Source organism: Scyliorhinus torazame, chromosome 3 (assembly GCF_047496885.1).
Source record: "Scyliorhinus torazame isolate Kashiwa2021f chromosome 3, sScyTor2.1, whole genome shotgun sequence".
Taxonomy (NCBI): Eukaryota; Metazoa; Chordata; class Chondrichthyes; order Carcharhiniformes; family Scyliorhinidae; genus Scyliorhinus; species Scyliorhinus torazame.
In genome coordinates, this window is record NC_092709.1 from 170,970,232 (window position 1) to 170,998,139 (window position 27,908).

At 48.2% G+C, this 27,908-nt stretch overlaps 1 long non-coding RNA gene across 1 annotated transcript; it reads left to right on the top strand.

Annotated features, from left to right (window-relative positions):
• The first annotated feature begins 806 nt into the window (after nucleotides 1-806).
• Nucleotides 807-26,999, top strand: LOC140408810 (uncharacterized). The gene is made up of 2 exons (XR_011940204.1): nucleotides 807-1,037; nucleotides 26,709-26,999. It is a non-coding gene; the product is annotated as an uncharacterized lncRNA (long non-coding RNA).
• The last annotated feature ends 909 nt before the right edge of the window (nucleotides 27,000-27,908 follow it).

The window sequence follows — 27,908 nt, forward strand, 5'->3', positions numbered from 1 at the left end:
TGGTCTGGAGTCACATATAAGGATGGCAGATTTCCTTCCCTAATGGGCTTTTTGACAATCGACAATGGTGTCATGGTCATCATTCGACTTTTAATTCCAGATTTTTATTGAATTCAAATTTCACCATCCGTCGGGTGGAATTCGAAACTGGGTCCCCAGAGCATTACTAGTCCAGTGACAATACCACGACATAACAGCCTCCTGCATAACATCGCCCATTTATCTCCACTGCATTGTGGGCGGGGGAGTAAACCTGACATGGCCTCTTTGGATGGCCTCTGTTCAGTATGCTTACACTATGTATGTATGTTATGTATGGTCTTCTCTTGTAAGTGGACAGAAAAGAAACATCTGTGAAGAAGAATCTGATAGAAAATATGGGCCACCCAACTGCCCAAGTCAGCAGTGACCTTATGCAAGTCTGTAAATTTGAAGCATGGAAACACATAGTATTGATGGCACGTTCAATGTTTTTTTGAATCCAACATATCGTTGTGAAGGATTAAACCCATTTGCCTCAGTCAGTGAAGGGTTAAAAATTTCACTTAGCTAAAAGTACAGCTAAAAGTCCTTGGCAAAAAGCAAAGGGAGACAATACTAATTTCACACAGACAGGCAGACATAATGGCCTTGGGAAAGGCTTTTCCAGACAGGTAAACAAGCGATAACACGGCAGCTACGTTTCAGAAAAACATGTTTTTATTTATTTTGCTGCTTAAGAATGACTCAAACTAAAGGATCTAACAGTAAGCCAGAAAATTGTTAGGTTATCCTAAAGGCAACAGATTTCCTTGAAATTAGAAACTTGGGTAAACAAGTCAGTCAGCTTTGTGTGATCATCAGGGCGTCAAGGCCGATTATGATTTCCTCTCAAAGGGCTGGATTCTTCTGCCCCCACCCTCCACAAGATCGTCATGGGTGGGACACGGCCCATGTGAAGGTCCATTGACCTCAGGCGGGAATTTACAGTCACTGGGCAGGCGCGGCCGGAGAATCCCGTCCAAAGACAGCTGAAAACTATACCGTTTACTTTGATTGTGAGTATTAAAAACTAGTTATTAATTGTTTGAATATCCTAGTTTTATTTTCTCGGTGGTTTTGAATCTTAAATTTAATTTTAAATAAATTTGTACTTTGTATTTATATATAGATAGATTAATGTAGCCTGCATTTACATTGTAGTGTTCAAAACATTATTAGAATGTAATCCAAGATTAACTTACATTAAAGTATTATTAAGTAATTATAAAATGTTATTTTATAATTCAATCTGTAAATCTCAAGAACGATAACTCTTCTAGAATTCTTCCTGCACGGATTCTATTTCTCAGAGAGGTAGACTCTTTAAGAGAGAGGTTTCTGCTATACTGGACTGTGTGTTTTATTCTGGCATATCTTTATTTAGTCTAAATATTCCTGGAGGAGAGGACACGTTATCTTAAGACCAAGTCTGTCGATAGCATAACTGACTTAAGCTCTTGCGATGATTTAAAATTTCCTTTCGCTGAGAATTTAAACTGACAGTAAGATTGACTGAATAAGTTTACTATGCTGGGTGGTGGTGGGGTGGTGGGTAAAGATAGCAGAACACTAACATAATGTGCCAGAGGTCAAATACAGTGGTTGGGCTTTGTGCAGTGCTGTGTCCAGTGAATTACTGACTTGTGGATACCGCAGGCAGTTGTTGGCATCAATTATCCCTTTTAAGATAAACCACAACCTGCTTAAGCATGTAATACCTTGGTGTTGGTGCAATGTTTCCAAGCATGATTTCTTTGGATCAAGGTAGAAGGTTAACATACAGTTATAGCCGATCTTATGCTTGTAGCATAAACATGGTGGTTGGATATTTGTATTAAGAACTATTCAGGCATTGTAGTGTTCTGTTACTAAACTATTAATGTCTTGAGAATGGATGCAAAAAAAACTCAATGGTGCTGCATTTGATTATGTAGCAGACTGACATTTTCAGCCAGGGTCAGCAGCTCCAACTCTCTGGATTCTTTACACTGTATTGAATTAGATCAGAAAGATTTTTGTTTCTGGAGCTACCAAACAGGACTATAATATTAAACTTTGAAAGCAACATTGGCTCATTTCCCTGAAAGCAGCGTTATTTAATTTCACAATTTTGCTGGATCCCCCAAAGTACAAGCAATCATTGACAGCAATCATGTGGGTCAAATTAAATTCAGCTAAATGCATGATCAGAAAGTTAAAGTTGCAAATGCTTTATCAATGAAACTCATTTTCTAAAGTTCTGCATATTCATTCATAAAATAATATCCTACTCACTATAGTTCATTTGGGGATGATGTTATGTTACCACAAATTGCTGCTTCTGTGACTCCTCCTCAGTTACGTCCCATACCATGGAGAAAGCCATTCCTTGCCTGAAGCTGATCTGAGTTTCAGTGTGGGACTGGGGAGATTTGGGGCTGAATTTTACATGCCCTTGGCGAAGGTATTTCCCATGTGGGAGAATGTAAAGTAGATCGGGCACCAAACCCAAAGCCTTCCCACCGATCCCCAAGCTCACCCCCACAATATGAAGCGTAGCTGAGTGCCACAATCAGCAGCCAGTCTGTCATATTTAAATAAGTACTTAAGGGACAATTAGGCTTGTTATTAAGCCAATTGGCCCATATAACACACCGCCCAGAGCATATGGCTGCAGGGTGGGAAGGTAGAGGGGGTGGCACTTTGAAGAATGTTCTGTGCCAATCATTAGCCCCCCCCCCCCCCCCCCCCCCCCCACAGCCGCCTCTAAGGTTGAACCCCACCCTTCCTTCCTACCCATTTCCTCGCTTAAAACCACCCCTCTCCCTAACCTACTGGAACCCTCCTGGCCACAGACTCCGGACTTACCTGCTCTGGATATCCATCTTCTCCTTTTGCTGTTGCCCTGGCAGCGGCCACCAGAACACTATCACCTTCTTGATATTGTCAGACTGATGGAACTGCCAGCCAATTGAATTTGCAGGCAGCTCCAAAGGGCAGAAGTCTTGCTTGGAACTTGTTAATCCGCCTGGGAGTGCTTTATTGCTGGTGGGTGGGTTGGCATGGAGAACCGCCGCTCCACATTAACATTGTTTCCGAGGGGGTGTGCCATCCACCCCACCCCCCCAGTTGTGTAATCAATAGACTTTTAAACACATGGGTAATATAAGGTCCTTCCTGTTTGTTCCATTATGTCCCCTTTCCTTTACTTTTGCAGTTACATTTTTTATTCATGGGTGATTAATGGATATGTGTCTTTAAGGCAAGTGATCTGTGTCTTTAATTCAACAGAAGAAAGCAGAAGCCAGTGCTAGTTTAAACCAGAACTGTAGACCGGCCAGCATCAGAGAGAAGAGATGGGTTGCAACTCAGTTTGATTGATTTGGCTAGTGGCCAATGAATTGGCCCCAAAAGGCTGTGCTCTTCCCGGTAACAGGTGGTGATTGGAGCTTATCCCCCTGAATGCTTCTCAGTGACCTGAAGGTTTCAGTTTTGATTTTGGCAGTAAGGTGGCAAAAGGTTCAGCTTACTCTTTCCAGAAAGCCTGCTGAATGGGATGTCTCCCTCTCCAATAAGCCTGTGGGTGTTGGATTCCTTAGACTACAGAGGCCTGAAGACAAACCATGAACTGAAAGCAAAGCTTGATGAAAAAGTCTTTGCCTCTCCAGGAAAGTTATGAGTACAATATTTTTTAAACTACTGGGAAGATCAGTACAGACTGCAAAACAAAGATCTTAATGCCAGCCTGCTGTGCCGCATGCTAAGAACCTCATCTGAAACAGAGACTCTTTTCTCTTTCACTTGCATTTTTTTTACCTCTTTCCACCCCTCTTGAGAGAGTTAAGTGCATTCCAATAAGGCCCCTTCATGTTTACGAGATTTTGAAGTGCTGAGCTAGAAATTAACAGCACTTAACTCTCTTTGATGTGGCTTATCATAGAATAATAGAATCCCTACAGTGCAGAAGGAGGCCATTCAGCCCATCGGGTCTGCACCGTCCCATGAAAATAGCACCTTTCTGAAGCCCAAGGTTTGACCCTATCCCCGTAACCCAGTAACCCCACCTAACATTTTGAACATTAAGGAGCAATTTAGCATGGCCAATCCATCTAACTGTACACCTTTCGACTGTGGGAGGAAACCGGAGCACCCGGAGGAAACCGACACAGACACGGCGAGAAAGTGCAAACTTCACACAGGCAGTCACCCCAGGCCGGAATTGAACCTGGGTTCCTGGAGCTGTGAAGCAGCAGCATTTAGAGTGAAGAAGATGAATGAAGCAAGGCTCACAGCTGTTTTGTGGAAGATGTCAATCACAACCCACTATCAGAAATGAATCAATCACTTGCTGCTAAAGGATTTGAGTGGTTTAAATGCAGGTCACAACTATTCTCTTTCCAGAAATGGGCACGTCGTGATTCCAGGTAAGTGCTACAGCTGCAATTTCTTTCACTGTCCATTTCTGAACTTCTCCTAGCTTCCAGACAGGGTTTTCTTTTCTTGGGGTGTCTGTGGGTGGGTCCCTTTAGTTAAGGGGTCACTGTGGTGGGTCCCTTTAGTTAAGGGTTCACTGTGGTGGGTCCCTTTAGTTATGGGGTCACTGTGGTGGGTTCCTTTAGTTAAGGGGTCACTGTGGTGGGTTCCTTTAGTTAAGGGGTCACTGTGGTGGGTACCTTTAGCTAAGGGGTCTCTGTGGTGGGTCCCTTTAGTTAAGGGGTCACTGTGGTGGGTCCCTTTAGTTAAGGGTTCACTGTGGTGGGTCCCTTTAGTTATGGGGTCACGGTGGTGGGTTCCTTTAGTTAAGGGGTCACTGTGGTGGGTTCCTTTAGTTAAGGGGTCACTGTGGTGGGTTCCTTTAGTTAAGGGGTCACTGTGGTGGGTTCCTTTAGTTAAGGGGTCACTGTGGTGGGTTCCTTTAGTTAAGGGGTCACTGTGGTGGGTTCCTTTAGTTAAGGGGTCACTGTGGTGGGTTCCTTTAGTTAAGGGGTCACTGTGGTGGGTTCCTTTAGTTAAGGGGTCACTGTGGTGGGTCCCTTTAGTTAAGGGGTCTCCGTGGGTTTTCCTTTGTCAGGGGGTCCCTTGCGCAAGCCTCGATTTAAGCCAGATGCCCGATTGCGATCCGCGTTGCCAGCCTCGTGGGGTGGAGAATCAAGGCCAGTAATTGTGTTTCAACTTACACACCTGGTGACTGTAAATATTGGGCAGCCAAGGGCCAAAGACTTTGGGGATTTTCATAAGAATTACTGGTTAATTCACTTGTTGTGACTCCGGGGTGTGTGGGGCTGGAATTGACCGTGCACTTGCCCAGGGTGTCGTAACAGTATTTATTACATGATCAGGTAGTCTAGTAATTGAGCCTAAACCTCAATCAAATTGTCAGTACAGTCATTATTTATACAGAGGCCGAAATGTTGTTGGACAGTGGCACTACTTTCCTTTGGCTGGTGCCCAAGTTGATGCCACGCTGCTTCAAATAAAGCAACCATACCCTAATGTTGATCATCTGGAGTGTTCAAGAGCAGTAAAGTCTGCCACACCAACTTTGCTGCACTAACAGAATGGCTGAGTGCAATTTCAAAACTCTGGTTCCACAGAATTCATATCTACCCTCAGCCACAGTTCAGTTTTTAAACAAATTAACAGCTCTGAATACTCTATCATAATTGCTTTTGACCTATTATTGAGACACCTGTTCAATGATTTCATCAGAACACTGAGTCACGACTATTGCTACTTTATCAAAGCTTTGGCATTGGCTTAGTAAATCTGAATTAAGCTGTTGAAAACTGGTGTAAGAATAAGTAAATCGGGGGAGAGGGTCTTCTTAATGTTATAGGTTTCTATTAAATTTCTTCCGAGATTTCTGTGTCCCAGTAAAATTAATCTAAGCATCTTGGCTTCTAATTATAGCTTCAATTCCCCGACATCAGGTTGGTGAATCTGTGCTCTTTATTCTCCATACCTTTATGCTCGTTTGCAGCCGAGTGCAGGAAATTCCACACAGTACACCAACTGTAGTCAAATCAATGTTTTTATAAATTTGTTGTTAATTTTTTATACTTTTGAACGCCGTGTCTCATTTATAAAATCCACAAAACTATCAGCCTTTTTTAAACAGATTTATCAATCTGTACGCACACTTTCAGGGAATCATTTCAACCCCTATTACTCTCTGCTTACCTGTCAGCATTTTTTCATTCCTTGTCTCACATCACAAAAACGATATTACTTCATACTTATCTGCTCAAATCGAATCTCCCACCTCGCTGCCCTTTTGGCTAGCATTTCTATCATCCAGAATTTCCTCAATGTCATTCACACTGTGGTCGCATCTTTAAATAAGTCCTATATCTGCCTCTGACCTCGACACCAAAATACATCATGGTTCCTTAGGTAAGCTCATTGCCCTGTGCATTTCTGAAAGCATGTCAGAAGCCAGTGTAAAACTGATGCAAGCTGCTGAGCCAGCTAGAAGCATCTATGATGCAATTCAGAAACCCATCCGGGCGCAAGGAGTGAATCACGCTCCAGCCCCGAATCAGGCACTGCACTAGGCCGATCACGAGTCACTCAACTCGTTCCACCCAGCGTGATCTAGGTCTTGCACTCACTGGGCGAGATCCCAATCTGAATATTTAAATGAGCCTAATACCTCATTTAGATATCCAGATGCTGGATTCACCCAGCGCCCGGCAGTCAATGGCCTGTGAGACCTCACAAGGGTGCTATTTAGTACTGATCCACACAAATGGAGACCAGGCATTACGGCACCTGGGGGGATCTCCCAGGTCATTAGAAAACCGGTGTGATTGGGGACAAGGCAGGAGTCACTGTGGCACTCCCCTGGCACCTGAGCACCTTGACACTTCCACCCTGGCACCCTAGCAGGTACACCCAGGATACCAGAGCACTACCAGGGTGCCAGGTTGGCAGTGTCAAGGGTTGGGCCTGGGAGGGGGGCCTTGCCAAGTCGGGGGAGGTGAGATGGGTTTCTTGGGAGCCTCCTCAATGTTGGGGGGGGGTGGTGGTGAGGGGGGGTCAAAAACGCAGGGGGGGCGAAAAAGTGGGGGGGGGGGTTGGGGGAGATCGGTGCTGCTGGACAAAATGGCGCCCAATCTCTGAATAGCCTTTCCTGCTGGCGAGCTTCAGCTTGGAAGCAGCACGGTAGCATAGTGGTTAGCACAATTGCTTCCCAGGTCCAGGGTCCCAGGTTCGATTCCCGGCTTGGGTCACTGTCTGTGCGGAGTGTGCACATTCTCCCCGTGTGTGCGTGGGTTTCCTCCGGGTGCTCCGGTTTCCTCCCACAGTCCAAAGATGTGCAGGTTAGGTGGATTGGGCATTCTAAATTGCCCTTAGTGTCCAAAATTGCCTTTAGTGTTGGGTGGGGTTACTGGGTTATGGGGATAGGGTGGAGCTGTGGACCTTGGGTAGGATGCTCTTTCCAAGAGCCGGTGCAGACTCGATGGGCTGAATGGCCTCCTTCTGCACTGTAGATTCTAAATTCTATGAATGCCTCGAAGTGTGGCATTGGGGAGAAAATCTCCCCGAGGCCAATACAAATGGCAAAATAGCGGATGTTACTCGGTTCTGCAGCTGCCAAGAAACAGCCTGCGACCCGCGCCATTCAGCAGACTTTAACTTCAGTCCACTAAATTGCGCCTCTAAGCAGTCTTTTCATTCCACTGCTTAGTCTGCATTATTCAGTAGAACATTGTACGACAAGAATGTAAGGCAGGAGCACTGCTTGGCCTTTTCCTTTTCCTCGCAAATTACTTCACCCTGTGTATCTTGTATGTTTTATTTTTACACTTCTACATAATTAGCATTTTCTCATTCTATCTGTACCTAAAAAGCTGCAGCACCAAGGTAGAGACTAAGAATACATGACCTCTCTCATTCAGACCTACAAGCCCTTGTGGAGGATATTGAAGTCAAGGCGAATGAGCTCCTGAGTGTTGGGTTGCACAGATCAATGTCACATAGAGGGAGTTGGCGCTGACTGTCAATTCCTTCATTTCTCTGACCAGCAGTACAGGCCGGATCTCACCTTTCCTTCCCGAGAACTCAGTCAATGGAAGGTGAGATCAGGCTGACCAAGAGCAGTACCTTGTGTGCAGCATGAGGACCCCACCACCCTGCAATGCCAGGCCTCACATGGCACTGAGAAGACGCACAAGTTGCCCATTGCTATCTGCTACCTTCTGTAATATAAAGTTCTGACACATATAGGGTTAACAGGGGATCTCGTCCGCTACCATTTACGCAGTGATGTAAGAGAGCAGCATAGTAGCACAAGTGGATAGCACTGTGGCTTCACAGCGCCAGGGTCCAGGTTCGATTCCTGGCTTGGGATACTGTCTGTGCGGATTCTGCACGTTCTCCCCGTGTCTGTGTGGGTTTCCTCCGGGTGCTCCGGTTTCCTCCCACAGTCCAAAGACGTGCAGGTTAGGTGGATTGGCCATGATAAATTGCCCTGAGTGTCCAAAAAGGTTAGGCGGGGTTACTGGGTTATGTGGATGGGGTGGAGGCGTGGGCTTAAGTGGGGCACTCTTTCCAAGGGCTGGTGCAGACTCGATGGGCCGAATTGCCCTTAGTGACCAAAAAGGATAGATGAGGTTATTGGGTTACGGGGATAGGATGGAAGTGAGGGCTTATTGGGTCGGTGCAGACTCGATGGGCTGAATGGCCTCGTTCAGCACTGTATATTCTATACATATTCTAAGCACATGACCTGCACCCAGGGTCACTCTAGTGTTGGACAGAGCCATGTGCACCAGCAAGCAGGGAGACAGCTTCTAGATTGAACCCTTTGCTGTATGATTTTCTTTTTATAAATTTAGAGTACCCAATTAATTTTTTCCAATTAAGGGGCAATTTAGCGTGTTCAATTCACCTACCCTGCACATCTTTGGGTTGTGGGGGTAAAACCTACACAAGCACGGGGAGAATGTGTAAACTCCACACGGACAGTGACCCAGAGCCGGGATCGAACCTGGGACCTCGCCGACGTGAGACTGCAGTGCTACCACTACGCCACCGAGCTGCCCCTCCCTTTGCTGTATGTTTACCAATAGTTCCAAGAGTCAATGAAGATTTACAGTTAATCTGCTACTGATTAAGAAGACTTGCTCAACCTAACAACCTGCATCTAACATCACAAAATACTGTGGCAGCTTGTGGAAAACCCTCAGAACTTGCAGAAAATGCAGAGAAAAGTGAGAATGCTGGAAGACTGAGAACAAATTCAGCAAAGTAGGAGGCCTAAAAGGAAACTGCAGAAGCAGAGATGCAGAAGAAAAGTCACCAGGATAAAGCTCTGATGAAAAGCTCAGAAGCTTAAGGGAGAGATTTTAAAATTCCTTACTGCAGGGAAAACTCCGAAGGATTGTTTGCAAGTCTAGCTTCAGGTCCCAGAGGATAGAGTCAGCAACCTAAGAGGAGTGAATGATACTTTTAAATTCCAGGATAAATTGGCTTTAGAACATAGAACATAGAACATAGAACATAACAGCGCAGTACAGGCCCTTCGGCCCTCGATGTTGCGCCGACCTGTGAAACCACTCTAAAGCCTATCTACACTATTGCCTTATCATCCATATGTCTATCCAATGACCATTTGAATGCAAGCACATGCCAGGATTCAGTGCTTTTGTGATCTTAAGGCAATGCAATCGAGCACAGAATGAGTTGTCAAAAAAGTTAACAAGTAAATAAACAGTTGAAAGAACATCTGATTGTCTTTCAAGATCAAATGCAAAAGGTATATATAACCCTTCAGCAGCATGAAGAAGTGAAGACTGCCTTCAACAGCAGAAAGGAAGAACAACAGAAAACTGTCGAGGAGACTCTGTTGAAATACAAGAAAACTCAAGACTAAGTAACTGAGCTTTGCAAAGAAAAGTAAAACCTGCTTAAGGACCTTCATGCGCTATTAGGATCACTCAGGTCAAAGTTTGTTCCCTTGGAAAATTAGGGGAGACGCAAAATGATTTAATGTCGCCGTGAACAAACTGAAGAACCAGTTGGCGGAGGAGCCTCAGTGATGTTCTATATTCCAGGAGAAAACCAAGACATACCAGAAAGATACTGCAGAACTGAAGATGATGACTGGACATATGGAAGAAAACTTGTGCAGACATTACATTTCCAAAGATATATACGAAGAGATGAAAATTAACAATCCAGAACGGCAAGAGCAAGTAATACTTCACACAAAAGAATATGAAGGGTTGAAGGGTGTCAGTAACAATGGGCAGAAATGCAGGGCGGGATTCTCTCAGCCTACACCGGGCCGGAGAATTGCCGGGCCAGGCGCAAATTGCGCAACGCCACCCCGACGCCAGTCTGCCGATTCTCCGATGAGCGGAGAATCGCGCCATCGCTGCCGGCGCAGTCGGCACGGCGCCGGTCGGTGGCCGCTCTATGAGGCCCCCCCTGGCGATTCTCCACCCAGGATGAGCCGAATGGCCGCAAAAGAAATCCAAGTCCCGCCGACACCGTCCACGTGAGGTCTTACCTGGCGGGACTTCGCCGTGCATCCTTTTGGGGCAGCCTAGTGGGGGGGGAAGGGTCCAACCCTGGGGCGGGCCTCAGCTGTGGCCTGGCCCACGATTGGGGCCTACCGATCGGCGGGCCAGCCTCTCGGGCTGGGGTCTGTTTTGTTCCGTGCCGGCCCCTGTAGCCCTACGCAATGTTGCGTCGGGCACGGCGCGGACAAGGAAGCCACCGCGCATGCGCGCAACCACGCCGGTCATAGTGCGCATTCGCGCCTGTCGCAGTGCGCATGCGCAGACCCGTGCCATGCTGGTCCCCTGTAGGGCTCGGAATCGCTGCTCCTGGGGGCCTGTTGACGCCGTCGTAAAACGTGACAGCGTTTACTTAGCCTCAGGATCAGAGAATCCCACCCGCAGTTTCAGAAAGTGAGCTTGAAGGATAGTGCAGAGGAATTATGCTCTGCTAAAAAAAAACTGATCAGTGTACAAAAGATAAGTTTGTAAAAGAGAAATGAGGTCTGACGAAAGCACTGCAATTTCGCACACAGAAAGTAGAACACTTGAAGGAGGGCCTGAAATGCTTAAATGATTAAGCAAATTCAACAAAAATGGATCTTCGGTTAAAACCTGATGAAATTCAAGCATGAGAAGTTTCTATTCAGCATCGTGCAAAATGCCAGGAAAAGGAGAACGAATTGCTGATGCATCAGAGCAGTTGCCTGAAAAAAGAATTAACAACCAAAACTGAGGAACTTCTTAAACTTCAGTCCAATATGTGGGATGATAAGCATAAGCAATCTTGTATGTAAAATTGTACACTACCTCCGACCATCAGGTGGCAGTGTAAACCTACCATGTGACTCTGTGCCTCGGGGAGTGGGGAGTAAGTCGTGTTGGTGGATAGACGTATCTTGCAGTAGCTCTAGAATACTTAGTTAGTGTTCGTAATTTGTTACATACTTATTCCAGTTATCTTTACCAGGCAGTTGTTTCATAATAATTTATTTTAACTCGTCAAGATGTTCTGTAGTGCATCATTCACATCGACCAGTCTACATAACATGACAATCTGAACAACATTGTGGTAGAGATACACATTATGGAAGAGTAAATCTAGACTTTGAAAGTAGATAAGAGAAATTCTATGAAACAGATCTAACCAGTGAATTGAAAACGACCAAAATGCGCTCAGTTACTGTGGAAGAAAGATCCTGAACAGAACAGAATGCCCAGGTGAAGTTGTCAAACTTTTAGATAACTCCAAAACATAAACTGAACTTGCCAGAGTAGTTGCTGAGCCGAATGAAAGGATTCATAAGCTCAAAAAACAATTGTAGAAGAATGAAGAACTCGAACATTTGAGTATAATTATGAAATGCGTGGGATCAAAAATTCTACTTTTGAAACATAGGCACAATTCTCCAATTTCAAATGAGGAATAAGCCTTGTTAATTGTGAGAGCACTTCACGCTCATGAACTCACAAGTGCCTCCTCGAAGGCACAGATTCCATGTCTGAGAGGATGATTAGCACACTGCATGTCCTGCAGCCTTTGATTCCTAGACAGTGTTCCTGTACTCTAGGAGTATCAGCACCATAGAGACACCGGCCAACAATCAAACACTAAAGAGCAAGGCTTTACCACGGAGATTCATCTCGCAACCAAAGGGTAAATTTCTGGATGACTGGAGGACAGCTGAGCACATCCTCCCTCATGTTCCCAGCAGATGTCTGGGGTCCAGCGGCTCCTGATCCAGCGGGGTTAATTGTGCAGCACAATTGGCTCACTGGATGGCACTCTGAAAGAAGGTGGCACAGTCATGGTAAGTGTGGTGGAGGCCTGGGGGATTTGTGGTCCTGGGATGGAAGCCCTTCTCCAATTCCTTCCAGATACAAAACTGTTTGCTGGTGTGGACCCTGCGGAGACTAACCTCGCAGTATTTGTGGCAGCTGACGCAGGCAGACGCCATCAAAGGCAGAGACGCCAACGCAGACTGGAGGTGGCACCACATGTGCAGGGGGCCACCGCACAGCCTGAAGACACAGTCGCCCATCAGATTAATAAGGGAGCCAGGAGGGGAGGCCAGCGACAGCCCAAGGTGCACATGAGTTGAAGGACAGCAAACGCTGCAGAAGACTCCGTCTCAACAGGGAGACAGTGCGGCACCTAAGCCATATACTTGCGGACATGGCATTCCGTGGAGTAGGAAGACACCTCCCTGTGGCCATGAAGATCATTGCAGCATTAAACCTTTATGCCACTGGGTCAGTCCAGGGTTCGAGTGGGGACCTATATGACATTTCACTGTCATCAGCCCACAGGTGCATCTGGGAGGTGACGACTGTCTATATACCCGGTATACCCAGGCACCTTGGTGGTCCTGGATTGATGGATGCACTACCATCGCACCAGGTCCAGGGGGAGATCGATGGCAGGCATGTTGCTCTGCAAGCGCTAGGGCATCAGGGAGTGCCCTATATTAAAAGAAAGGTGTTCCACTGGCTGAATGATCATATCGTGTGTGACCACCACCTCAAGATCATGCATATGTGTGCCTGCTACCCTGGGAATGTGCTTGACAGCTACATCCTGGGGCACTCCGAGATCCCCAGTATCTTCGAGAACCACCCCAGGCTGATGGGTTGGCTCGTGGGAGACAAGGGATACCCTCTGAGGACATGGCTGATGATGCCATTGCGCCTGCCTGAGGGCGAGGCAGTGACCCATTATAATAAGGTCCACTTTGTCACCAGTGCTGTCATTGAGCAGTGCATTGAGCTGCTCAAAATTCGATTCTGCTGTCTTGACCACTCTGGCGGTGCCCTGCAGTACACTCCCAGAGGGTATCAAATGTTTTGGTGGTCTGCCATACCCTCCAAAATCTGGCACAGCAGAAGTGCCACATGGTGGAGAAGGAGAAAGCAGAAGGGCATGCAGCATCACCTAAGGAGGAGGATAATAATAATAATCTTTATTCACATCATAAGTAGGCTTACATTAGCACTGCAATGAAGTTACTGTGAAAAGCCCCTAGTCACCACACTTCGGCTCATGTTCAGGTACACGGAGGGAGAATTCACCAATGTCCAATTCACCTAACAGCACGTCTTTCGGGACTTGTGAGAGGGAAGCCGGAGCACCCGGAGGAAATCCACACAGACACGGGGAGAAGGTGCAGACTCTGCACAGATAGTGACCCAAGCAGGAATCGAACCTGAGACCCTGGCGATGTGAAGCAACAGTGCTACCGTGCTGCCCGGGATGAGGATGAGACAGTCCAGGAGGAGCTGGAATACGAGCCTAATGAGGAGATGGAGAATGGAGGACAGAGGACAGGCGGCGGCAAGGGTCCGACATGTCAGGCGGATCAGGGAGGCCCTGACCATCTCCAGATTCTCCTAAGACAAGGTGGTGTCCATCAGCTCAACCACCACCCACCCACTTTTCTCCCCTTATTTACCTCCTTCCCCCCATTTCCCCCTAATTTCTCTCTCCGGCCAATTTCCCTCCACCCCCATTCCCGCCGCCCCATCACACACCCCCCCCTCCCACCCAACCACTTTTTTCCCCCTTCCAAGGGCCCGTGTAACAACACTCCAGGGTGATGGGCCTCTGTTGGCACTGTCAGCGACTCACCATACAAGACAGGAGAGTGCCGGTAAGCTGCTGTGAGCAAAGCTCTGGTGCTCCACAGTAGCTGACTGCTAAAATCTGACTCCTGTGACAGCTTTCCCCACACCAATCCTTTGAACGGCGTCTGCATCGGGGGCTTTTGATCTTGGACCACTGGTGCCCGTGGCGATGGGGAGTTCAGCAGAGAGTGGGGGTGCAGGCAGGCTGGCTGCGAAGATTAACGTAACAGAGGCGTTGCATGTATGAGGTGTGACATGTTTTAAAGTGAACATTTTACTGTGACAGATTTCCATTCGCCCTCGCTACAGATAGTAAACCACCCCCAGTGCGTACTCAGTGCTCCTCACTGCTTTTGATCTTCCGTGGTCTAGTATTACGATTTGGTGTGTCCCCAGGATGCACATCCGAGGTGGAGGCAGTCTGCTACTTTTTGTGTCCTGTGGCCTTTGATGCCCTTGGTGGACGTCCTCTGGAGGGCCTGGGGCGGGGGGCCCCTAGCCAATGTACCGGTGTAGCTGGCCTCGCTATGTCACCCTGTTCTGCCCACTGCAGAGATGCACCCATGTTAGGAGGGGGGAGCATTCGGATGAAATGGAGACTGCAGTAATCTCCTTGTTAGCAAGCCCTAGGTTAGCTCCAGCACCTCCTCCTCCCTGACGGTGCCCGTGAGGCACTGGGTAACCCCCTGGGACAGAGGGGCAGCTGGACTGAGCTCCAGAGGCCTCTGATTCATCTGGCTCTGCCAGTTCTGATGGCTCCTCATTATCTGCACTGATGTGCCATCAATGAACACAAAATGAGTGGTGAACGTAACTGAGGCTTTAATAAACTAAACAGAAAGCCTCCTGTCCTCTGATCCCGAACTGGGTCAGAGGCGGAGACCAGCCACCTTTATACCGGGCCCGAGGGGATGCGGAGCCATCAGGCAGTGGTTTACCACATTACATGTAATACAGTAGCCGTTTACCACAATACACATATTATATACTACAGTGGTTTACCACGTTCACCCCCTGTTAAAGAAAGAGTCCAGCGAGGGTGAAGTGGACTTAAAGATCAGGTCTGTCGGGGGCCTTGACCTTCTGCCGTGATCGCCTCAGTCCCGGCTGTGGTCTGGGCACCGGTGTCGAGACCTGCACGTCTGGGAGCGTGTTGTCCTCTTCTTCACCCAGTAGTCGAGTCGGTTGAGGGGGCGGGGAGGGGGGGGGCGGCAGGGGCGGCAGTGTATGGGTGGGGGTGGTGGTGATGGTCGGCGGTGGGCCTGCGGGTGCCAGTTCTTAAAGTAGGTGGGTAGTGGTGGAGGGAAATGGTGTAGGGCCGGGGGTGGTGGTGATGGTTGCTGGGGAAACTGCAGGTGCCAAATCCCAGAGGGAGACTGTGTCCTGTCGCTCATCATGATGTGCCACGTAGGCATATTGTGGATTGGCATGGAGGAGCAGGACCTTCCCGACGAGGGGATCTGATTTTTGTTTCCTCGCATGCTTCCGGAGGAGGATGGGCCCTGGGACTGTCAGCCAGGACGGGAGCGAGACCCCGGAGGGGGACTTCCTGAGGAAGGCAAACATACGTTCATGTGGGGTCTCGTTGGTAGCAGTGCACAGGAGCAACTGGATGGAGTGGAGCGCATCGGGAAGGACCTCCTACCAGCGGGAGACTGGGAGACTTCTAGACCATAGGGCCAGGAGGACGGCCTTCCAGACCGTCCCGTTCTCCCTCTCCACCTGTCCATTTCCCCGGGGGTTGTAGCTGGTCGTCCTGCTGGAGGCGATGGGCTTGCTGAGCAGGAACTGAAGCAACTCGTCGCTCATGAAGGAGGAACCCCGATCGCTATGGATGTAAATGGGGAACCCGAACAGGGTGAAGAGACTGTGCAGGGCCTTGATGATGGTGGCAGAGGTTATGTCAGGGCATGGGATGGCAAAGGGGAATCTTGAGCATTCGTCAACAATGTTGAGGAAGTACACGTTATGATCAGTGGAAGGGAGGGGCTCTTTGAAGTCCATGCTGAGGCGCTCAAAGGGGCGAGAGGCCTTTACCAGGTGTGCTCTGTCGGGCCGATAGAAGTGCGGTTTGCACTCCGCGCAGACCTGGCAGTCCCTGGTCACAGTCCTTACCTCCTCGATGGAGTAAGGCAGATTGCGAGCCTTGATAAAGTGAAAAAAACGGGTGACCCCCGGGTGACAGAAGTCATTGTGGAGGGTCCGAAGTCTGTCTACTTGTGCGCTGGCACATGTACCGCGGGGTAGGGCATCTGGGGGCTCATTGAGCTTCCCAGGTCGATACAAGATATCGTAGTTGCAGGTGGAGAGCTCGATCCTCCACCTCAGAATCTTGTCGTTCTTGATTTTGCCCGATGTGTATTGTTAAACATGAAGGCAACCGACCATTGGTCAGTGAGGAGAGTGAATCGCCTGCCGGCCAGGTAATGCCTCCAATGTCTCACAGCTTCTACAATGGCTTGGGCTTCCTTTTCGACGGAGGAGTGTCGAATTTCGGAGGCATGGAGGGTACGGGAGAAGAAAGCCACGGGCCTGTCCACCTGGTTGAGGATAACGGCCAGAGCAAAGTCCGACGCATCGCTCTCCACCTGGAACGGAATGGACTCGTCCACAGCGTGCATCACGGCTTTGGCAATATCTGCCTTGATGCGGTTGAAGGACAGGGGAAAAATGGTGGATTTAATAAGTGGACAGGCCTTGCCCACATAATTGGGGACCCACTGGGCATAGTAAGAAGAACCCCATGCATCTCTTCACGGCCTTGGGGCAGTGGGGGAGGAGGAGTTCCAGGAGGGGGTGCATGTGGTCGGGGTCGGGCCCTAGGACTCCGTTTTCCAGAACGTAGCCAAGGATGGCTGGGCGGGTTGTGCGGAAAACGCATTTTTCCTTATTGTAGGTGTGGTTCAGGAGTTTAGCGGTGTGGAGGAAGTGCCGGAGGTTTTCGTCATGGTCCTACTGGTCATGGACACAGATGGTGACATTATCTATGTACGGGAACGTGGCCCGCAGCCCGTACTGGTCAACCATTCGGTCCATTTCTTGTTGGAAGACCGAGGCTCCATTGGTGATGCCGAAGGGAACCCTGAGGAAGTGGTAGAGGCGACCATCTGCCTCGAAGGCAGTGTATTGGCGGTCCTCCGGGCGGAGAGGGAGCTTGTGGTACATGGACTTCAAGTCAACTGTGGAGAAGACTCGATACTGCGCAATCTGGTTGACCATGTCAGATATGCGGGGGAGGAGGTACGCATCGAGCTGCGTGTACCGGTTAATGGTCTGACTGTAGTCAATGACCACCTGGTGCTTCTCCCCAGTCTTGACGACCACCACTTGGGCTCTCCAGGCTGGTACTAGCCTCAATGATCCCCTCTCATAGGAGTCGCTGGACCTCCGACCTGATAAAGGCCCTGTTCTGTGCACTGTATTGTCTGCTCCTAGTAGCGACAGGCTTACAGTCCGGGGTGAGGTTAGGGAAGAGCGAGGGTGGGGCAACCTTAAGGGTCGCGAGGCTACAGACTGTCCACCAAACTTTAAAGTAAGGCTTTGGAGGTGGCACTGGAAGTCGAGCCCCAGGATTGGGCAGCGCAAAGATGGGGAAGGATGTAGAGCTTAAAGTTGGTGTACTCTACGCCTTGTACGGTAAGGGTCGCGACACAGTATCCCCGGATTTCTGCTGAATGTGATCCGGAAGCCAGGGAGATTTTCTGGGTCGCGGGTAAAATTGGGAGGGAGCAGCGCCTTATCGTATCTGGGTGTATGAAGTCAAAAAAGCAAGCCGCCTCTTGCCCATTCATCCAGATGGTCATCGTAGATTTTGTGAGGTGATGAGGCCGGGACTGGTCGAGCGTGCTGGAGGCGAGCTTCGGAAGGTGATAGGTAGGCTGGTCGGAGGTGGCAGCGGCCAGCATACGACCGGGAGGGCAGAGCGCCCGGGAGGCTGCGGCGTGGTCCCAAGTTGGCGGCCCCCATGGGTCACGCATGGCGGGCGAAATAGAAGATTGCGTCGAAGATGCTGGCGCCCACGGGTCGCACATGGCGGGTGACGCGGCAGCTGGGGGCGGCCCCGACAGGCAGCAGGCAGCGCTGCTGGGCCTAGGGGTTTTAGGGAGAGATCGGGCCTGGCAAGCTTTTGCAAAGCGGCCCTTCCTCCCACACCTGTTGCAAGTCGTGTTCCATGCAGGGCAGCATTGTCTGGGATGCTTACCCTGGTCGCAAAAGTAGCACTTCGGGCTTCCGGCGTTGGCAGGTTGCTGCGCGGCACAGGCTTGCATCGCAGTCGAGTTGGATGATGGCGGCGCCTATGAGGCCCATGAGGGTGCCACGTGGTCGGAGGTGTAGTCCTCCATGTTCTGGAAGGCCACCTCCAGCGAGTTTAAGAGCTGCACTGTCTCTGGGAGGCAGAGTGTGTCCCCTTCTAGCAATCGCTGGTGGATGTAGTTCGATTTCATGCCTGCGACATAGGCGTCCCTGATCAACAGCTCTGCGTGTTGGGTAGCCGATACCGCCTGGCAATCACAGTTCAGGCCGAGTACCCGCAAGGCTCGCAAGAATTCTGCTAGTGATTCCCCAGGGCATTGTCGTCTCGTGGCAAGAGGGTGCCTAGCATACACCTCATTTACAGACTTTACATATTGTCCCTTCAGCAGCATTATCGCCTCCGTATACGAGGAGGCGTCCCTGATGAGAAGGAAAACTTGCGGGCTCACCCTTGCATTGAGGATCTACTTCTTTTGGAGGTCGGTGAAGTCTTTGGTGGAGGATCCGAGGTACGCTTCGAAGCAGCTTAATCAGTGCTCGAATGTTGCAGTGGCGTCGGCTGCCTGTGGTTCCAGCTCCAGGCGATCAGGCTTGAGCGATGAATCATCTTAGAAGTTTAGTTTATTAAATTGGTGTGCCATCAATGAGCACAGAACGAGTAGTGAACGTAACTGAGGCTTTAATAAACTAAACAGAAAACTTCCTGGCCTCTGATCCCGAACTGGGTCAGAGGCGGAGACCTGCCACATTTATACCGGGCCCGAGGGGAGGCGGAGCCATGGGGCAGTGGTTTACCACATTACATGTAATACAGTAGCCGTTTACCACCGTACACATAGTATATACTACAGTGGCACCAAGGTGTCGACACCCGCAGTGATTCTCCTCAGTGACTGGGCCATGCTCTGCAGTGCCTCGGCAATGTCCACCTGCATCTCAGGCATGTCCCTCAGTGACTGGGACATTATCTCAAGGCCCTCAGCCATGGATGTCACAGACTGAGCTATGCCTTGGACACGACCACCCAAGACGCGGAAGTCGTGCTCCAGCTTTTCCACTGCAGTCGCCGCCCTAGCAGTGTCGGTCACAGTGCCACACATTGTCAGCACCATCTCCTGTGCCTGAAGCATTTGGGACTCCTCCATTCTCACTTGCAGTGGCTGGAATGTCGCTGACACCACCTCCGACTGCTGTCTCCCTTGATGTGTCTCAGCAACTGTATGGTGCTCACCAGACTGTGCCCAAGAAGTCTGTCCACTAATGTTGCCCACTGAGGTGTGTGTCTTTGCGCTGGTGAAATGTGCAGGTGATAGCTGTGATGCATCGCCAGTGTCATCATCAAAGTTCTCCTCCAAAGTGTTTTCTTGGATGGCGGGGGGGGTACAACTCCAGATGGCCTGGCATCATTAGATGGTGATCCTGCGAGACAATGGACATGTGGTCAGTAAGAGAGAAAGATCATTTTGTCTGGCACGAACAACTCACTTGAGACAGGTCACCTGGGTGAAGGGGCAGTGGAACCTCACCTCTCAGGCTCAGGCCAACCTCACTGTCAGTGACTGCTCTCTCCTCAGACCACCCCAGTCCTGTTTTGTCATGGGGGTGAGGACTCTAATCTCTGGGATTTTTCCCCCCATCTTGGCCCTTTTCCGTTTATTATGGGCTATCTTCTCCTTCAAGAACAAAGAGAGGGCATTGTGAGCAGCATGCTTGATGGGTCGGGGGTCTATAGCAGGTGACATGTGTGGACACTGCACCTGGACATAAATGGGGTCGTGCTGGTGGGTACCAAGGGATTCTGAGGAACAAGCATGAAGATTGGATGTGGGGAGGGAGCGAGGTGTCAGCCAGTGGATTGGGGGCAGGAGAGGGGTTTGGGAATATGAGGGGTGGCAGGCAGAACTGGTGCCAGGAGTGAAGTGACAACTTACCTTTGCAGCTCGTTGGAGCTGATTGGTCTGCTTCTGACATTGGGCAGCAGTCCACCTTGTCATGTTGCCCACACTGACAGCTGCTGCCACTGCCTCCCAGGTGGAAATTCTGACCATGCTGCTGATCCGCTGACCCCACGTCGGGAGAACAGGATGCCCTGCATCTCATCCACAGCGCCAGGTAATCTGGCCAGGTTGGCATCCCCAAAGCATAATGCAGGTCTACACGCTGCCATGGCTGTGTATATTGACTGGGAGTGAATGGTGAGAGAGTGTTTAAATGCAGCCCCCCCCTTGTTTGTGGCGAGCAGCTGAGGCGTGAGTCGGGCGAATCAGACGGCAAGAGAGCCAGTAATGTCGGGAATCTCATGAGGGTTCATTTTTGGCACTAAGTGCCATTGAATACGGGCTGTGACAATCTCGCCAATGCGGCCATCGTGAAATTCCCTGCCAAACTCTCCCAAAACTTGACTTGATTCACTGAATCGAGTGGGTAGTATAAGGGAATGGCACATATATGGTTAATGTGGAACTGAGTATAGTACCGCCCACATAATGATGTAAGAGATCACATGACCCCTGTCCAGGGTCAGTCTCGTGTTGGGCACAACCGTGTGTCCTAGCAAGCATTGACTCAGCTCCTAGCTTGTACCCTTTTGTGTATAGTTTTCAATAGTTATGCGTCAATAAAGACTTACAAGTAATCTACATATGATTGCAAAGCATTCTTCAGACCAATCGAACTGTGGCCTACAACACCTTATTTCTAACTTATTTTAATGACCTCGAAGAGTAGGGTAGTGAAATAGCAGTGATTATAGGAAATGCCATCTTGGCTTTCAAAAACCAGTAATTAATAAATAGTGACATTTTATATCACATTGCAATTATAGTCACTTCTCCAAATAAATTAGAAATATTTGAAACCAAAGAAATTATATTAGGCTTAAAGATAACTGATTTATGTGTTGATTTAATTAATCTAAGCTTTCTGCATAACAGTCAACATCAGTATCACCATGATGCAGTTGATGATCACAATTCACAGCATGCACTGGCCTTTCAGTGTAACACTCGTAACATATCTGATGACATTTCCTTTCCTGTAATTGCTATCAGCCTCACCATTTTTACTTAGTGAGTAGTGTGAAAAACGGTTGAAAGCTTTCGCAATCTGTTGCTCACAGGATATCGCACAAGTAATGGCACATTAATAGTTCTTGTTGGCAAATGTGAAAGGTCCATAACTCACTGGCACCACAGGTTGAGTGCATCTTGAAGGTCATTCACGTAAGAGAAAAGGAAGCTGAGACACTAGTCACTGGTGTAAAATACTTCCCGAAATCTGTGATCAGTAGCTAACTTTTACTTAAAAGTTTTGTGCTGTGTAAAGAAAAGCACTCTTCTTTCTAAAAGCCAAATGTAACGGTCCAAATGGAGCTTCTAAGTGCCTTCCCTTTATCTCAACCATGTTGTCTCTGCACCATGGTTGACCGGGCCCTCATTCGTGGTGGAACCAGTTTCCATGCTTCACTTACCTCTTCACTTTCCGACCAGAATCTTGATTGTGTCCTGATTGTTTTCTACTTCCAATCCAGCAGCCTCTTAATTCGACACCATTTCTGCCACCTTTAATTAAATCCTACTGTCAAGGCCATCTCCACCTTGCAAATGGCCTTATAATTCCAAAGAAACCATTGCCTTCAGGTCGCCCTTGATGTGTTGGGTGTTCTGGGTCACATACAGGTCACCAACACTTGAAGTGGTGCAACACTATTTTATTAAAAGGTTAACTATTTAAACATACTTGAACTGTGGGTAAATGCGATACCAGCTTTAATTAAAGACCTTTGCCTTGTCCTAACCAGTTGATGCACTCAGCACATGGTGAATGTCTGTGTTGCAGGCTGTGAGCTCTGTGCTCCTAGCTAGCTGCTACTCGAATGAGCGGGAACTCTGATGTCCCCTGTCTTTATAGTGCGTGTGCTCTCACTGGTGATTGGCTGCAGTGTTGTGTATGTTGATTGGTCCCACTGTGTGTCCATCAGTGTGTGTCTGCACCATGATATACTGGCGTATATTATGACATCCCCCCTTTTATATGAAAAAATGTGCCTGTGTGACAATAAATAGTGTGTGGTGAATGTTCCTGACTACGTGTGTGCGAAATATTTACAGGACTATATACATAAAACTAAGCTATTTACATGGGAAGGTGCCTGTTGCAGAAAAAAACAGTGTGTCACACAAATAACGAGATGAACACTATATACAAACCACTTGAACGATTAAACGGAAGAACAGAACAGACCAGAGAATCCATTAGTGCAAAGTTCACAAATTAAGTCTCTGAGGTGGGCGACGAATTCTGGTTGACCGCCTCAAGGGTTGTTCAGGCGCCACCAGCTGATGAGCGGGCTGCACTGCGTCAGAGTGAGGAGGATGCAGAGTGACCGGAATCTCTGCATAGTCCAGGTCAGGGACAACAGGAGGGCGTGGAACTGGCGGAGGATCACGTAGCGAGCGTGGAATGAGACGAAGAGCACGCCGATTACGGCGCAGAATGGAACCATCCGGTAGACGAACCAGGAACGAGCGGGGAGCCACCTGCCGAAGAACCACAGCAGTTGCAGACCAGCCACCATCCAGAAGATGGATGCGGATATTGTAATCTGGAGCCAGAGCAGGGAGATCAGCTGCACGGGCGTCATGAGCCGCCTTGTGCTGTGCATGAGACAGTTGCATTCGTTGAAGGACTGGAACATGGTCGAGGTCTGGGACGTGAATGGACGGCACTGTCGTCCTGAGGGTGCAACCCATGAGCAGCTGGACTGGCGACAGACCAGTGGACAGTGGGGCCAGCAAGACGAGGTAGAAGTCGGATCCCACATTGGCAGCCTTGCAGAGGAGCCGTTTGACTATGTGGACGCCCTTCTCCGCTTTGCCATTGGATTGGGGGTACAGGGGACTGGATGTCACATGCACAAAGTTGTACCTCCTGGCAAAGTTGGACCATTCCTGGCTTGCAAAGCAGGGCCCATTGTCCGACATCACAGTGAGTGGGATGCCGTGACCAGCAAAGGTGTCCTTGCAGGCACGGATGACCGCCAATGATGTGATGTTGTGCAAACGTACCACCTCCGGATAGTTTGAAAAATAGTTCACAATCAGAACATAGTTCCTGCCCAGCACGTGGAACAGGTCGATGCCAATCTTGGACAAAGGGGACGTGACCAAATCATGGGGCTGTAGCGTCTCACGTGGTTGGGCCAGCTGGAACCGCTGACAGGTGGGGCAGTTGAGCACTGTGTTGGCGATGTCGTCATTGATGCCGGGCCAGTGCACTGCCTCTCGGGCCCGTCGGCGGCACTTCTCCACGCCAAGATGGCCCTTGTGTAGCTGTTCCAAGACAAGCTGGCGCATGCTGTGCGGGATAACAAGGCGGTCCAGCTTCAGGAGGACACCATCGACTACCGCCAGATCGTCTCTGATGTTGTAGAACTGCGGGCATTGGCCCTTGAGCCACCTGCCTGTTAGGTGGCGCATGACACGCTGTAGCAGGGGGTCAGCCGCAGTCTCGTGACGAATTTGGACGAGGCGTTCATCCGTGGCCGGTAGATTGGAGGCCACGAAGGCCACATGGGCGTCAACCTGGCAGACGAATCCCGCTGGGTCACATGGGGTGTTGACTGCCCTGGACAGAGCGTCGGCTATGATCAGGTCTTTGCCCAGGGTGTATACGAGCTGAAAGTCGTATCGCCAGAATTTGAGCAGAATGCGCTGGAGGCGAGGCGTCATGTCGTTCAAGTCTTTCTGTATTATATTGACCAGCGCGCGATGGTCGGTCTCGATGGTGAATTGGGGAAGGCCGTACACATAATCATGAAATTTGACGATACCTGTCAACAGGCCCAGGCACTCCTTTTCTATCTGCGTGTAGCGCTGTTCCGTGGGGGTCATGGCGCGTGACGCATATGCAACAGGGGCCCATGATGAGGCCTCATCGCGTTGCAGGAGCACTGCCCAAATGCCAGATTGGCTGGCATCGGTCGAAATTTTTGTCTCTTTCGATGGATCATAAAAGGCCAATACCGGGGCCGTGGTAAGTTTGGTTTTAAGTTCTGTCCATTCACTCTCGTGGGCAGGAAGCCATTGGAAGTCTGTTGTCTTCCTGACCAGGTTCCTGGGAGCTGTGGTATGGGAGGCGAGGATAGGGATGAACTTCCCTCGGAAGTTGACCATGCCCAGAAATCGGAGGACCGCCTCTGGCTTTTTCATGGCTGTGATGGCAGCCACCTTGTCCGCATCCGGCCGCACACTCAACTGGGAGATTTGGTCCCCTAGGAACTTGAGTTCCGTCTGGCCAAAGGAGCATTTGGCTCTGTTGAGGCGTATGCCCTGCTCCCGTATGTGTTTGAATACGCGCTGGAGGCGATTGATATGCTCCTGCGGGGTGGTGGACCAAATGATTATGTCGTCAACATAGAGACGCCACTGTGTGTCCATCAGTGTGTGTCTGAACCATGATATACTGGCGTATATTATGACAACCCTCGTTTGTTCTTCCATCAACCCCACCTGCTCCTTTCCACCAGCACCTTCCTATGCAAGAACACCTGTCCGTTAACTTCTCCCTTCCCATTGCCCAGTGACCTAAACACTGCTTCTGTGTGAAACAGTGATTTACTCTGATATCTGGTATACGCCATTTGCTCGTCACAGTATGGATTCCTCCACATCAGGCACAAAATGTGAATTAGATGATCACTTTGCTGAACACCTCTATTCTGTTCATGCAACTCTAAGCAACCTGTCACTTGCAATTTTGCAACTTCAATTCTCCATCCTACTCGCATCCTGACCTCTCCGCCTTTGCCCTTCAACACCTGTTTGAAGGAAACTAAATTTAAGTTCAACGAATAATACCTCATTTTTTTACTTGATGCTTTACAGCTCTTTAAATTTAACATTGACATTAATGATTTCATACCAAAATTAAAATTTGCATTTTCTGCTTGGCAGTCGCTGCTAGCAAGCAGAATGGTGAGCTACTTATTCCTGAAGTGGGCGGAAGAAGCAGACAACTCCAGTCAGAAGACTACTGGGGGGTGGTCTGTTCTCTTGCTCTCAACCTGTATCTTCAATCCTCATCCTCCATCTTCCAGTCTGCTGGAGCCTGCTCTGTCTCATCGGATTTCACACTTCCCTTTCTGCTTATCCCCTTTGAACCATTCACACACCGTCTGTGTCTTTGAAATATCTTTTACTGCTTTGATTTCCCTGATTATACCTCCTCTTATGCCCTTCTAATATCACATCTGCTTTTACATACATCCTGTTCTCCACCCAAGCAATACCCCTTAGAGCATAGATTTAAATTGAATAACCTTGCTCAAAATGATGAAGGGCTTTGACAGTGAAAATTAGGACTTGTTTCCACTGGCACAGAATCATTAACCAGAAGACACACATTAAAGATCATTGGTTAAAAATATAAAGTGACCTAAAGGAGACAAACTGTAGTGAGTTTTTAGGACCTGGAATGCATTGCCAAAATGGATGGTGGAATAACCTCCAAAAAGGAATTGAATAAATAATTAAAGGGAAAGATTTTCAGATGATGAGGAAAGGGCTAGGGAGTAGAAATAATTAGGCAATTCAAAGAGATGACACAAGGACAATGAGCTAACTGATCTCTATGATAAACCCAGGAGGCCCAGGAAGGTAAGTAAGCAATAGTTTATTTAGGTAAAAGGAAACGGCCGCTAGGGCAGCATACACACACAGTAAGTCCCCTCCGGGACTACCAAGATGCCCATCCTGTCCAGGCCCGCTTTTATACAGGCTGGTTACGAGCCGCAGTTGTGTGGGTCTCTGCACACTAATGGGGATGCTCGCTTTCCACAAATCCCACAGGAAGATCAATTAGGGTATCTGCGTGAGCCTCATGAGAGTTATTACAATCTCCTTCAGTGCTGTGAGGCTCTACTATTCTATGGTTCACAGATCATTCTATTTCTTTTCCTGCGTCCTTGTATTTTATTTTTCCTTGTGTTTCCTTTCAAATGTTGCTCATCTGTGGCATCCCTTATTCTTGATGAAGGGCTGAAGACCAGAAACATCAACTGTTGGTTTTCTCTATAGCTTCTGTCTGAGCGCTAGCCTTTCCTGCTACTTTTCAGGTAAGGGGAAATTTATAAATCTAAAATGAAAATTCAAGGCCACAAGGCCATGCAATGAATAAAAATGAGCAGAGTGTGACAAGAAGGAACAAAAAGCTTAACAGTAATAGTACATCAGTAAGTATGGCAAAAAGTTAAAAGTAAAGGTGCTTGACTTGAATAACAAGGGGGTTGAATAATGGCACAAATAAAGATAAATATGTTTGATTTACCAGCCTCTACAGAGACATTTGTGCATGGTGAGCAAAGTCAAGAACGAAATATTGCAGGACATTTCAAATTTCAAAAGGCAGACAAGATGGAAAAGGAACACGTAAACCTGGTAATAAAGGATGACAGAAGGTCAGTAGTGCGGAAGGATCATGGCTCAGAAGATCTGGAAGAAGAACCAATATTGCTGGAGTAAAAAATATCATCAAGAGTCAGAAAGTAGGCCTACGAACAGTGTCTTTACCGTTGGACAACGATATTAATCAAGAAATAAAAGGAGCTTGTTACAAAGACAATGTAATAGTTGTATTGGAGATTAATCTTCATGTGGAGTGGAAAAATCAAATTGATAGAAGTAGTCTGGAGGACAGATTCATGGAATGCATTCAAGACAGTTTCCTCAATCAATAGGTAGTGATGTCAACCAGGATAGAGGCTATTTCAGATCAGCTTGTTTGTGTAATGAGAAAAGGTTAGTTAGTAATTTAGCTGTGAAGGATCCTCTGGGAAAGAGTGACCATAATATGATAGAATTTCACATTGGGTTTCAGAGTGCTATATATCACAGCAAAACTGGAGTATTGAACTCAAATTAAACATAGGTTTTGGGGTGAATTGGCTAATGTCGATTAGGAAATTAGATTAAAAGGTAAAATAACAGACGAACAATGTAATTTAAAGAAATAGTTCATAATTTTCTATTAATTTATATTCCATTGGGAAATAAAATTCAAGATGGCTAGCTAAAAATGATAATATTAGATTAAATGAGAAGTTTATAATATTGCTAAGAAGAGTAGTCAGCCTAAGATGTGAACATTTTCATACACCAGCAAAGAATGACCAAAACATTGATAAAGAGGGAGAAATGGAAAATGAAAGTAAGCGAGCCATAAACATTAAAAAAATAAGAGTTTCCATAGGTATCTAAAAAGATAGCAGCAAAAGTAAACATGGATCTCCTAACAGTGGAGACAGGTAAAAGTAAAATAGGGAATAAAGGAATGACAGCAGTGTTAAACAAATATTTTTTGTCTCTCTTCACAGTAGATTTAAGACTCAAAAATATACCAGAAATAGTGGGGAGCTAAGAGTATAAAATGAATGAGGAGCATAAAGTAAATGTAAAGGGTTCCTTTGACTTCCTGACGTGAATGACACCCACTATCATGATGCTGTGGTCAATTTGCCCTTCCTTGCAATCT